This window comes from Boleophthalmus pectinirostris, unplaced genomic scaffold, assembly GCF_026225935.1.
Source record: "Boleophthalmus pectinirostris isolate CB_2022bp ecotype Guang Dong unplaced genomic scaffold, ASM2622593v1 HiC_scaffold_11, whole genome shotgun sequence".
Taxonomy (NCBI): Eukaryota; Metazoa; Chordata; class Actinopteri; order Gobiiformes; family Gobiidae; genus Boleophthalmus; species Boleophthalmus pectinirostris.
In genome coordinates this window covers 3,403,591-3,415,024 of record NW_026570994.1, presented here as the reverse complement: position 1 = coordinate 3,415,024, position 11,434 = coordinate 3,403,591, and positions in this window count along the sequence as shown.

Sequence of the window (11,434 nt, the reverse complement as noted above, 5' to 3'; positions counted from 1 at the left end):
TCAATGTTTGCTGATGTGTTTGTGTCGGCAACTGCTCAACATCCTGCCATAGACATACACACACAGAACCCCCTAGACAGACTTTCTTATTGATTACAAGCTCCTAAAAAGCTGCATAAATGTATTTTGTACTTGAGATTTTAAACTATTTTTAACCATCTTTGTTAGTGTTTGCTGATGTGTCACCACGGCAACTGCTCCATATTCTGCCATAAACATACACGCAGAACCACCCCTAGATTTTCTTAAGCAATATATTTTAAAAAAATCACTTGAAAACACGTATCTGGACCACATTTCTGTATGACGGGTTAAAAACAGACTCCTGAAAAAAAAAAAAAAAGACTATTCTCAACCGTCTTTGTCAATGTTTGCTGATGTGGACGTCGAGTCACCACGGCAACTGCTCAACATCCTGCCATAGACATACACGCAGAACCCCACCTCGATTTTTTTTATTGATTACAAGCTCCTGAAAAGCTGCTTACATCAATTTTGTACTTGAGTATTCAGACTATTTTTAACCATCTTTGTCAGTGTTTTGTAATGTGTCCACTGTGTCACTACGGCAACTGCTTAACATCCTGCCATAGACATACACGCAGAACCACCCCTAGATTTAGTAGAAGTAATATATTCAAAAATTCATTTGAAAACGCATATTTGGACCACATTTCTATATGACGGGTTAAAAACAGACTCCCGAAAAAGATGTTTGCTGATGTGTGCGTCGAGTCAACGCGACTGCTGAACAATTCGCCGTAGACATACAAGCAGAACCCCTTCTAGACTTTCTTATTGAAAAATTCACTTGAAATTGCATAACCACATCTCTATATGATGGGTTAAAAACATGGCACGCTCCGGGGGCAGTCGGGGTGAAGCATGTGCCACAGAGAAGCGGAGTCAGTGTGGTTTGGACCCAGAGCAAACAAGAACAAATGCTAGGCCTGATCTCTCTCATTTATTATAAGTATAGCATGAGATCATTTCAAAGGCACATTCTTTTTCGGCCAAACAACAAAAATTATGAGCTCACGTTTCAGCAGGCCGTACACTGCATGACTCAAACCGTCAACACTCCGGGTACTGTTCAGGGACTGTTTGGCCGTTCTATCGCAGAGATAATTCTACACAAAATGGATGAGGAGTTTGGATTGTGGAATGTTGAGCTAAAACAAAGAGTCGCTGGCTGTTCTCCGGCGCTCTGGCTACTTCGAGTGATCTATACTGACAATGACGAACTTTTACAACTCATCTATTGTTTTGTTTTGCTTTGTTTTGTTGGTGACGTATTTCAGAAAGTCAAAGAAGGTTCAAATAATACAAATAGTGATTTTTTTGGTTGTCCGTTTTAAGCTGCGGTGGAAAAAGGACTTGTTTTGTTACTTAAGTATAGAAAATGCAGTATCACATGAAAAAATCACAAAGTACCTGTTCAAAAATGTACTTAAAAACTAAAAGGTAAAAGGATTTCACACAGATTTTGAGATGTAATAAAGTTACCATATTTTTCAGATTATAAGGCGCACTTAAAATCTTTTCATCTTTTCTCAAAAATCAACAGTGCGCCTTATAATCTGGCACGCCTTATTAAGTATTTAGGTGCGATGTGGTAGTCATGTGACTTAATGTTTTGGCAGACATACTGGAGGTCAAGGTGGGTCAAGGGTCAGTTACTACAATATAATCATGGCTATTTTAAAGAACACAAACAACATACAACTGTCCGAAATTGGCAGCTCATTAGATCAGCTGTCATTAGAAAGATATAATGCTAAAATCATACTCCTGGGTTGTAGAATTGATCTCTAATTCCGACCCTCGATCCGATATCCACCAATCCATTCATTTTCTTTCTCTTATCCGGGGCCCAGACTTATTTCACCCCAGACACTTCCTTCAGCTCCTCCGGGGGGACCCCAAGGTGTTCCCATGCCAGCCCAGAGACATAGACCCTCCAGCATGTCCTGGGTCTTCCCCGGGGCCTCCTCCCGATGGGACATGCCCGAGGGAGGCTCGCAGAAGGCATCCAGAACAGATGCCCGAGCCACCTCAACTGGCTCCTCTCGACGTGGAGGAGCAGCGGCTCTACTCCGAGCTCCTCCCGTGTGACTGCGCTCCTCACCCTATCTCTAAGGGAGCACCCAGCCACCCTGCGGAGGAAACTCATTTCGAGCACTTGTATCCGCGATCTCGTTCTTTCAGTCATTACCCAGAGCTCATGACCAGAGGATATTTGTAATTACTTAATTCATTCTAAATCGTTCTACTCCAACCAAGAACTGAAAAGTTACAAGGGGTTAGAGACTTATAAATATTTTGTAGCTCGTGATGTGGGAGATCATTGTTGATCATGTGTTCCTTATAACAGCCCGGGGAAGTAGTTGGGGTCAAAATCAGAACCGTAGTGACCCCCGTTGGTGGAAATTGAGGGGGGAGATTCTATGGTGGTGAAAGTGAGGCCCGGCCGGGCAGGATTCCGTGCCGCTGAAAGTGAGGACCGTCCGGGGTGAGCGGGATTCCGTGCTGCCAAAAGTGAAAACCGCACAGCACGTCCTTCTTATTTTATCGCACACAAATACTAAACGTTGGTCCAGATGGAGAGTTTGACCTTCAATATGGCAGCATAATTAACAGGTCAAGTGCTTTTGTGACATAGATGCAAAACCTTAATAGTCCGAAAAATATGGTAACTAAAACTTTTTTTGATAGAGAAATAATTGAATTGGAAGTTTTTGTTTTAGCTGTTTTTATTTGTGTATTTCTTTTTATATATTTTTTTGCTTTACTTGACTATGAACGTAAAAAAAAAAAAAACCTTCAGCCTTTTCAACAGGCCTCAAACAATGATAAAAAAGACTTTTACTTTTCATTCCAGTTCAAAAATGGAGTACAGTATAAAGTACAAATACCTGCTCTCAAATATAGCGAAGTAAAAGTAAGAAGTATCTACTTTACAATATACTTAAGCACCTAAAATGTAAACTTATGTACAGTACTTGACTATTTTTACATTGTCACGTTCCACCACTTTTACTTTAAGTGTAACTTTTTTTAAGAAACTGTACTTTTCTGAGTACTTTTCTAGCAGTATACTTTTTATCCTACTTGAGTAATATTTGTTTGTGAAGGAACAGTACTCTTACTTGAGTAAAAGTTCCCACTGTGAGTAAGTACAAGTGACAAAAGTTTTATGTTGACAATATGAAATGATTTGAACATTTGTGTTTCTTTCACCGCCTCTTCAGTTACTCTTGTTTGGGTATACTTTTTTCCAAATACTTGTTTTACGTTTACTTGAGTAATTTCTTGAACAGCTACTTTGTACTTGTGTTATTTTGAAGTAACGTTGCTGTTAGTTGAGTACTATTTTTGGCTGCTTCACCGCCTCTGCTCCTGTGTGATGTTCAAAGCTGTGGTCAGAGTAAAAAAGATGCCTCGGAGCAGGAAGTGTCCATATATGGCAGGGGGGGCTGTGATGTCACAAGAGCCCATAACCCCATGTCTCACAGAACAGAGCAGACTATCATTTACATTCCAGAGAACAGGGAGTGAGCACAGAGAGGAAGGCTTCAATCTCCATAAAAGAGGAGGACAGTGCAGATGGCCTACGTGCTTTTTTCCTCACTTTTCCGTAATTCTAAAAAAAGACAAGCAGTGATGTCACCAGGTCAGATCTGTGCAGGAGAGACCACGCTCACAAGAAGAATGCATGTTGTTTTCTGAATATTTTTGAGCAATAAACCTGTCATTGAACTCTTGAGAGACATACAGACCTATTTTGCAAACTCAACTTTTCAGACCGTTGAACCATGTTAGAGTTCTTCTCACTGAACTTCTGAAGTTGTGCATGTTTGAGCAATCTTTAATCACTTATTTTAAAGACAGCATTTTGTTTTCAACTCTGCTAGAGCGTCTGACAGAGCAGTGATCGAACCTGATAGGCATAAACATTAAAGAGATAAAGAGATGTTTGTGTCCGAACCCAACACAATTCAAATCACTATATTTTCACAGGCCGACTAATGACACACGTAGGATATTGTTTGTGTTCCTCTAACGCAGGGGTGTCCAAACTTTTTTCATCAAGGGCCACATATCTAAACACAGACGAAGCAGAGGGCCGATCAAGGGCTGTAGACTGGTGCTAAATACAGAGAATAACACGATAGAATGATCCATCAGACTTTATTCAGGCTAAAATCCTCCAAACCACACACTAAATATTAAATATTGGCTTAATCAATTGATTTTCAAAAAACTGGCAATAAAAAGTAAATTTTTTATTGATGCAAAGTCATTTGGGCCAATTCACCTGGAAGCCTGAGGGCCAAGAAAAATGTGTCTGAGAGTCCACATAGTTTGGACATGCCTGATCTAACGGACACAGAGACGCAAAATACAAACTCAGGATACAGTGAAAATAATGACAAGACTTTATTCCTCACCTCTCGTAAAGTGGTGCATTTAAAGTGCAGCATCTCATCCACATTATCCATCGAAATTGTCCTCCGCAGACCTTGAGTCACTATTTGTAGGACTGGAGACTTGACTTGATAAAACAGACTAAGACTTGGGACTCGACTTGGATTTGAGCCCTGTGACTTGAGAAGACTTTTTATTCAGACCATAATGATTCACACTAAGATCTTGACAAGACATTTAAAAAGAAAAAAATAGCATTTCTGTAACGCTACAACTGTAAATTATAATAAAATATAAAAAATATATAAATACTCATATATAAATATACCATGACTTTTTAAGTACAGTTTAGTTGAAAATGTATATAAATTGCAAAAATCTAAGCTGTATTATGTACTTATTTGGTTTAAAGACTCGAAATGACTTGAAGCTCAAAGGAGACGACTTGGACTTGATTTGGACTTATGGGCCAGTGACTCGAGACTCGACTTGGACTTGCCTGTATTTGACTTGGGACTTGACTCGGACTTGAGTTCAAAGACTTGCGACTTACTTGAGACCTGCAAAACAACGACTTGGTCCCACCTCTGTCCACAGGTAATGACGTTCCTTCTACAATTTTAGATCCATAATTGGTGACACACGTAGGATTCGGCCAACATTTCAAAAAATCCACTGCTAACAAGTGTGAAGTGTGGCTATCCATAGAAGGGGCCCACAGCTGCACGGCTCTTTGTTGTGATGATGTTTACAGCGACGTCAGCTCCCATTGAGCACCACAGATTTGTAACACAAAACTCAACAGGCTTATTTCTTTATTAAGTCGTTTTAGATCAGTATTACGATTTAAAATGTCCAAATGATAACACAATCACACACAAGAGTCACAGATTATAACTCTAGACCAAACACAAGCGCAACATTCCAGGCAAAGCGATAACAATCACCATAGAGGCCAACCACCCACTAGAAATGTCACCTACTGCACCATTACGTCGACAATATGAAATAATTCGCAGCGCTCCTTCACATATTGGTTTGTTGGTTGGTTCAGTTTTTTTGTTTTTTTTTGTCCTTGTACTTACATTCAAGCTCAAATTGATGTTATGTCATTCTCTTACAATGACTCTTACTTGAGTAATTCCCCAAATAGGCTCTATTCACGCTTACGTCACAAACCAGGAAGATTTTGGGAACTTGCGATGACAGCTTTCAGTGTATATGTTATTAGGTTCTATTTTCAGGCCAAGAGTTTGTTTTCATAACTTTTCGATTACTCAGTGGCAGATTTCCTCAGAGTGGTCACGTGATGTTGCTGTGACTTGTTCGCTCAACTGATTTAAACAGGTTTTGGAGCTGTCTTCCCACCGGTGTAGTCCGACCTCCTTTGGACAGTATCCCGGGTGTTGAGAGTAAAAAAAAAACTCGTCCCAGATGATGCTGGTCTGAAAAAAAATACCTAATAACATAAATTATCGGAAAACCAAATGAAACATATTGGATGACAACTTACGGTATAGTTCCCGACACTGGGCTCGCTGACCGACTGTGATCAAACCCACCGAAGTAAATGTGATCAGTGGTAAAATGAAGACTGCAGACGTATACAGAGGCCGCCGCAGTTGTCATCGCAAGTTTCCAAACATCTTCCTGGTTTGTGACATAATTCATGCTATTATTGTATTTTCCGGGCTATTAAACCCTGTGAAAAAATGACTGCGCACACTCCACAATCCAGAACGCACCATACTCGAATCCACTCGGGTGTCTTTACGACTTCAGTAAACTACAAAGCCGCACACACGGAGCAAACAGCGACCGCACAGCGACAAACACCCACAGCCGCACTCATCACTCCACGCCAACGAGGAACGGAATGGAGGAACAAACCGAAAAGGCGAGTGCAATGTGTCACTTCTAGACACGACTGAACAACTGAGTCACTGCGAACACACCGACAATCCGTTGGTCCCAGACAACACCCTCCCTACACGCCACAACTGAACAAAGCCCAGAGTCACCGTGAACGCCACAAACAAACTCACCCATCACACTGTTGGGTTTCCTTTATAGTCCAGTGCGGTTTATTTGTGACAAAAGTTTGAAAATAGACCATTTAATGACAGTGTGTCTTATAATCTAGTGCACAGGTGTCCAAACTTTTTTCATCAAAGGCCACATATCTAAACACAGATGAAGCAGAGGGCTGATCGAGTGCCGTTGACTGATGATCAGTCCAGGGAATAATTGAAATATGTGCATGTTTAACACGTTAGAATGAACCATCAATCTTTATTCATGCTAAGATCCTTAAAACCACACACTAAATATGAAATATGAGCTTTATCAAGGTAGATTTTCAAAAAACTTGCAGTCAAAAAATATTTTTTAATTGATGCAAGGGAATTTGGGCTAATTCCCCTGGAAGTCTGAGGGCCACGACAAATTTATCTGAGGGTCACATTTGGCTCCCAGGCCATAGTTAGGACATGCCTGATCTAGAGCGACCTATAGAGCAGAAGATACGGTAATAATAATGCACTTTTCTAGGCCTTCAAAATCACTTTACAATGTCTTTACACACTACTGTAGCCACAGCTGCCCTGGGACAGACTGACGGAAGTGACTCTTATGCCAGTCTAATTTATTTATTTATTTATTTACGTTTATTTTATTAAGAAAAAGCCCCTTGAGGTGAGTCACCACGTTTTTGAGGGGGATCCTTATCATCCAAAGAATACAACAACAACAACAACAACAACATATCTAATAAACAGAAACACAAAATACAAAGACACAAACAGACATTAAACATAAACATAAAGAAATGTCAATGTCACATTGTGTTTTAAGATGAATGAATAAGACTTTCTTAAAGACATGGAATGATGATGTGGAGCGCAGAGAGTTTGGTAAATTGTTCCAGTTTGATGGTGCTTTGAATCTGAAAGCTCTTCGTCCGATGGCTCTGGAGGTCCTGGGTATTACAAAGGAAGGATGGTCTAATTGTCTGAGTATTGTGATGAAAATGGAACAAAGTATTGTTGAAGGTAAGATGGACAGAAAAGAAAAATGCATTTAAAGATGAACTGAAACCAATGAAAGCACATTCTTGCATCAGGAAGTAACCAATCCAGAGTTTCATACAGAATATAATGATGAGTGACATATGGACAGTGCAAGATGAATCTCCACAAACTATTGAACATAACATACAGAGGTCGTAGGTGAGAGTCAGATGTATTTTGATAGATAATAATAATCAATATAATCAATTATGGGTAATATTAGTTGCGTAATTATTCTTTTCCTTACCGGTAGGTGAAACACTTAGCTGAACGGTATAGTTGACTTAAATTACAATTCACTTTTTTAAAAACAGAGTCAATGTGTGTTTTAAATGAAAGCTCCTTATCTAGCCAGACACCTAAGTATTTATAAGAGTCCACACTTGCTAATGGTGATCCATCTGAACAGTTAATAATGAGGTTGTTACATGTATTTAGTTTATATCTGGTATATATATATTATATCTAATAATAATAATAATAGATTTTATTTACATTACACTTCACAAATCTCAAAGTGCCAGATTTAGGCGCAGTATGTCTAGTTTTGTCTTGCCCAATGACATTTTTTGCTCCACTCTTGGATCACTACTTCATACTTGTACTCGAACAATATTATTTCAGTTAGGATCAGTACTTTTACTTTCGTACACTTTTTGGCTGCTCCATCAACTTCTCACAAACCCAAACTAAACAGAAATTAGTTGCGAAATGGAGCGGCGTTCCAAGGCAGCGCTTCGGCCTCATGCATTCCTGGTTATGTAATCCTCTGCAAATACTTCAGGAGTGACAGGTACACAGTAAACTAACATAGTAAAAGGCTTTTAGGAGAAAAGTCCCAAAGTTGTCCCCCGGGACGGCAGTGGAGCGGTCAGGGCCACGGACGAAGCCTCAATCCCGGAGAAGATATAGACGATGATCATAATTTGATTTTATAACGTTATTATTTACTTTTTTGTTTTTCTTCTTAATGACCCTCTGAAGTTATATTTAGTGTGTAATCTTTATTTGCCTGTATTCAAGACATCATAGCTCTGATTTATGTCCAATTTTGATCGCTGTTGGTACACGGACTGTGACGTACGTCTTTGGTTTTACAATTTCATTTTCTTAAAAGTCCTATACTACACTAAATTGATTCTTGTGAGCTTTTAGTCATGTTAGAATGTTGTTACCTCCTCAGAAACAGACCTGGAGTTGTGTTTTGTTTCATTAATCCTTTATTATAAGTCTGTTTACATCTCCAAAGCTCAAAATGCTCCGTTCCACCTTGTGATGTCACGAAGCAGAAGTTTTCAGTTAAGTTAACAGCTGCTTTTTTTTCCCTTTTGTTCAATAGAAATGGGCAAAATTATTCTAGTGTATGAAGTTTAAATACACCATGGAGCACTTCCTGTATTACTGCATGACATCACGAGGTGGAATTCAGCCTAAATCTGCAGAGTTTGTGTGTTAAAAGTGTGAATTTAACAAAACACAACTCCAGGTCTGTTTGTGATGAGGACACAAATAGAATATTGTGTAATACAGGAGAAAACGCAGTACATGGAGTGATATATTTAGATTATTACGTCGCGTATTTTGTACCAGAAGAATGAGAAGTAGTGGAAAAACACGATTAAAGTGTGTTGGGACGGACAGCAGAGTGGCAGCGGTGCAGAGCCACAGAGAGGAGCCACATGTGGGGCTGATTTGGCGCGATGATGTCATGTACGAGCACAGATAGAGTGTGTCAGATACAGAGGCCCCGGGGCCACAGCAGACGATACCGGGCAAGATCAGACCAGAGTCGGTCTGAGAGCCGTGTGGGAGCCGAGAGTCAATCTGAGAGCCGGTCTGTGAGCCAGTCAGAGAGCCAGTGTGACAGCCAAGAGTAGTTCCAAGAGCCGGTGTGAGAGCTGGTCTGACAGCCAGTCTAAGAGCCAAGAGCTGGTCTAAGAGTCGGTCTGAGAGCCAGTGTGAGAGCCGTGTGAGAGCCAGTCTGAGAGCCGAACTCAGAGACAGTGTGAGAGCCAGTTTGAGAGCTGAACTGAGAGCCAGTCTGAGAGCCGGTGTGAGAGCCGGTCTGAGAACCAGAGCCGAGAGGCGTTCTGCGAGAGCCAGTCTGAGGGCCAGTCTGAGAGCCAAGAGCCAGTCTAAGAGTCGGTCTGAGAGTAGGTCTGAATGCCGAGAGCCGGTCTGAGAGCCAATGTGAGAGCCAATCTGAGAGCCGTGTGAGAGCCAGTCTGAGAGCCGAACTAAGAGAGAGTGTGAGAGCCGGTCTGAGAACCAAAGCCAAGAGCCAGTCTGAGAGGCAGTCTGAGAGGCAGTCTAAGAGACAATCTGCGATCCGTCTGAGCCCACCTGGTTCAGCCTGGGACGTGTATGAGCTGTACCTGATGATATCAGGCTCCAGTGGGATCATCGTCTGAATCTACAGCCTGGAGAAAAGTTCTTATCATCAATGGAAACTTTCATAACAGCTCATCTTGGAGAGTGTGAGGATTCAAAGGCCCTGTATCTCATTTTTACTGCCATAAAGACAGAAAAAAACAGAAACAAGTTCTTTTGAAACAGTTTGCAGTGGTTTAAAGTTCTTCCTCAATCACCTTATACATTCAGAGCATCCGAACTATTCACCATGATGAGTTTACAAGCACTTTACTCACCTTTCAGAGACCAGAGCCGAGTTTTGCCCTCATAATAAATCTAACAACAACTGGCATGCTAACATGCACTTCCTGATTTATAATTATAACATACAGACAGGACACAGGGGATTTATTTGGACCTCAAAAGCTGCTTATGCAACAAATCTGGACTGGGCCAAACAGATTTTGCTTAAAAACAACACTGAATATAAGAACTAGGGATGGGCATGATTAGTCAAGGAATCAATAATTGATCCTTAAGAATTTCGTCAATTATGTTAATGTTTAAAGACAAACCAAATATAGGCGTCACAGTCCCATGTGTGGGCTCTGGCTCCTTGGAGACACTGTTCCACTCAGTGAGTGTGTTTACAGCACATCAGTGCCCGGGGATGAGCAGGTTTTTGGAGTGTCCAGGTTTCTTCATGGTGCATGTAAACGCAGTATCCCACTTACTGCAACATAAAGTTGAGTCACATGTGTCCAAAACACAAACACTTTTCACTCTTTTCATCACAACAGAAGCAAAATAAATAAAATGATCAACATAAAAAAAAGTGAAATGAGCTAACCTGCACATGTCTGATCTCTGAAAACATGGACCATCTCCAACACGACACACACACAGAACACACACATCATCATCATCAACATCAACATCATCATCATCATAACTCTGTCACAGTGAGAACACTCATATTCCACTGAGTCGTGTCCTTTAGTCCGCTGCATTAAACACATTATAACGTCAAATGTGGCTCTAGAGTGGTTCTGGTTTATATGTTATAAAGTTCAGTTTATTTATGATCCCAGGACTAAAACAGGACTGAACCAGGACTAAAACAGGACTGAACCAGGACTGAACCAGGACTAAACCAGGAATATAAAAATGTTAATGATTAATCAAAAATTGATCGTTAACTCTCAGGCCCATCCCTTATAATAACAATTTTTTTTTTTTGCCAACTAGTGTGACGCAGAGCAGTCAGTGCAGATGAAGAATGGATAACAGAGCTGTCAGCACCATACTGGTTTTATCAAAATGTTTTTAAATTTCTTCTCACGGACTTTAACAGAAAGAAAAGCTACTAATCTAACACCAGAAAGACCAAATTTACCCAGAAAGTGGTTGAATATATTTCCTGATCTATGTTCTAATGTCGTTTCCTCGTCGCAAACATACCTGGAGTTGTGTTTTGTGTCGTTCAGACATGTTTCACACACAAACTGTATTCTGTGTTCTTCTCTCAAACAGAAAACAGTTCCAGAAAACAGTTGTGATGTCATGTGGTAGTACGGGAAGTTCAG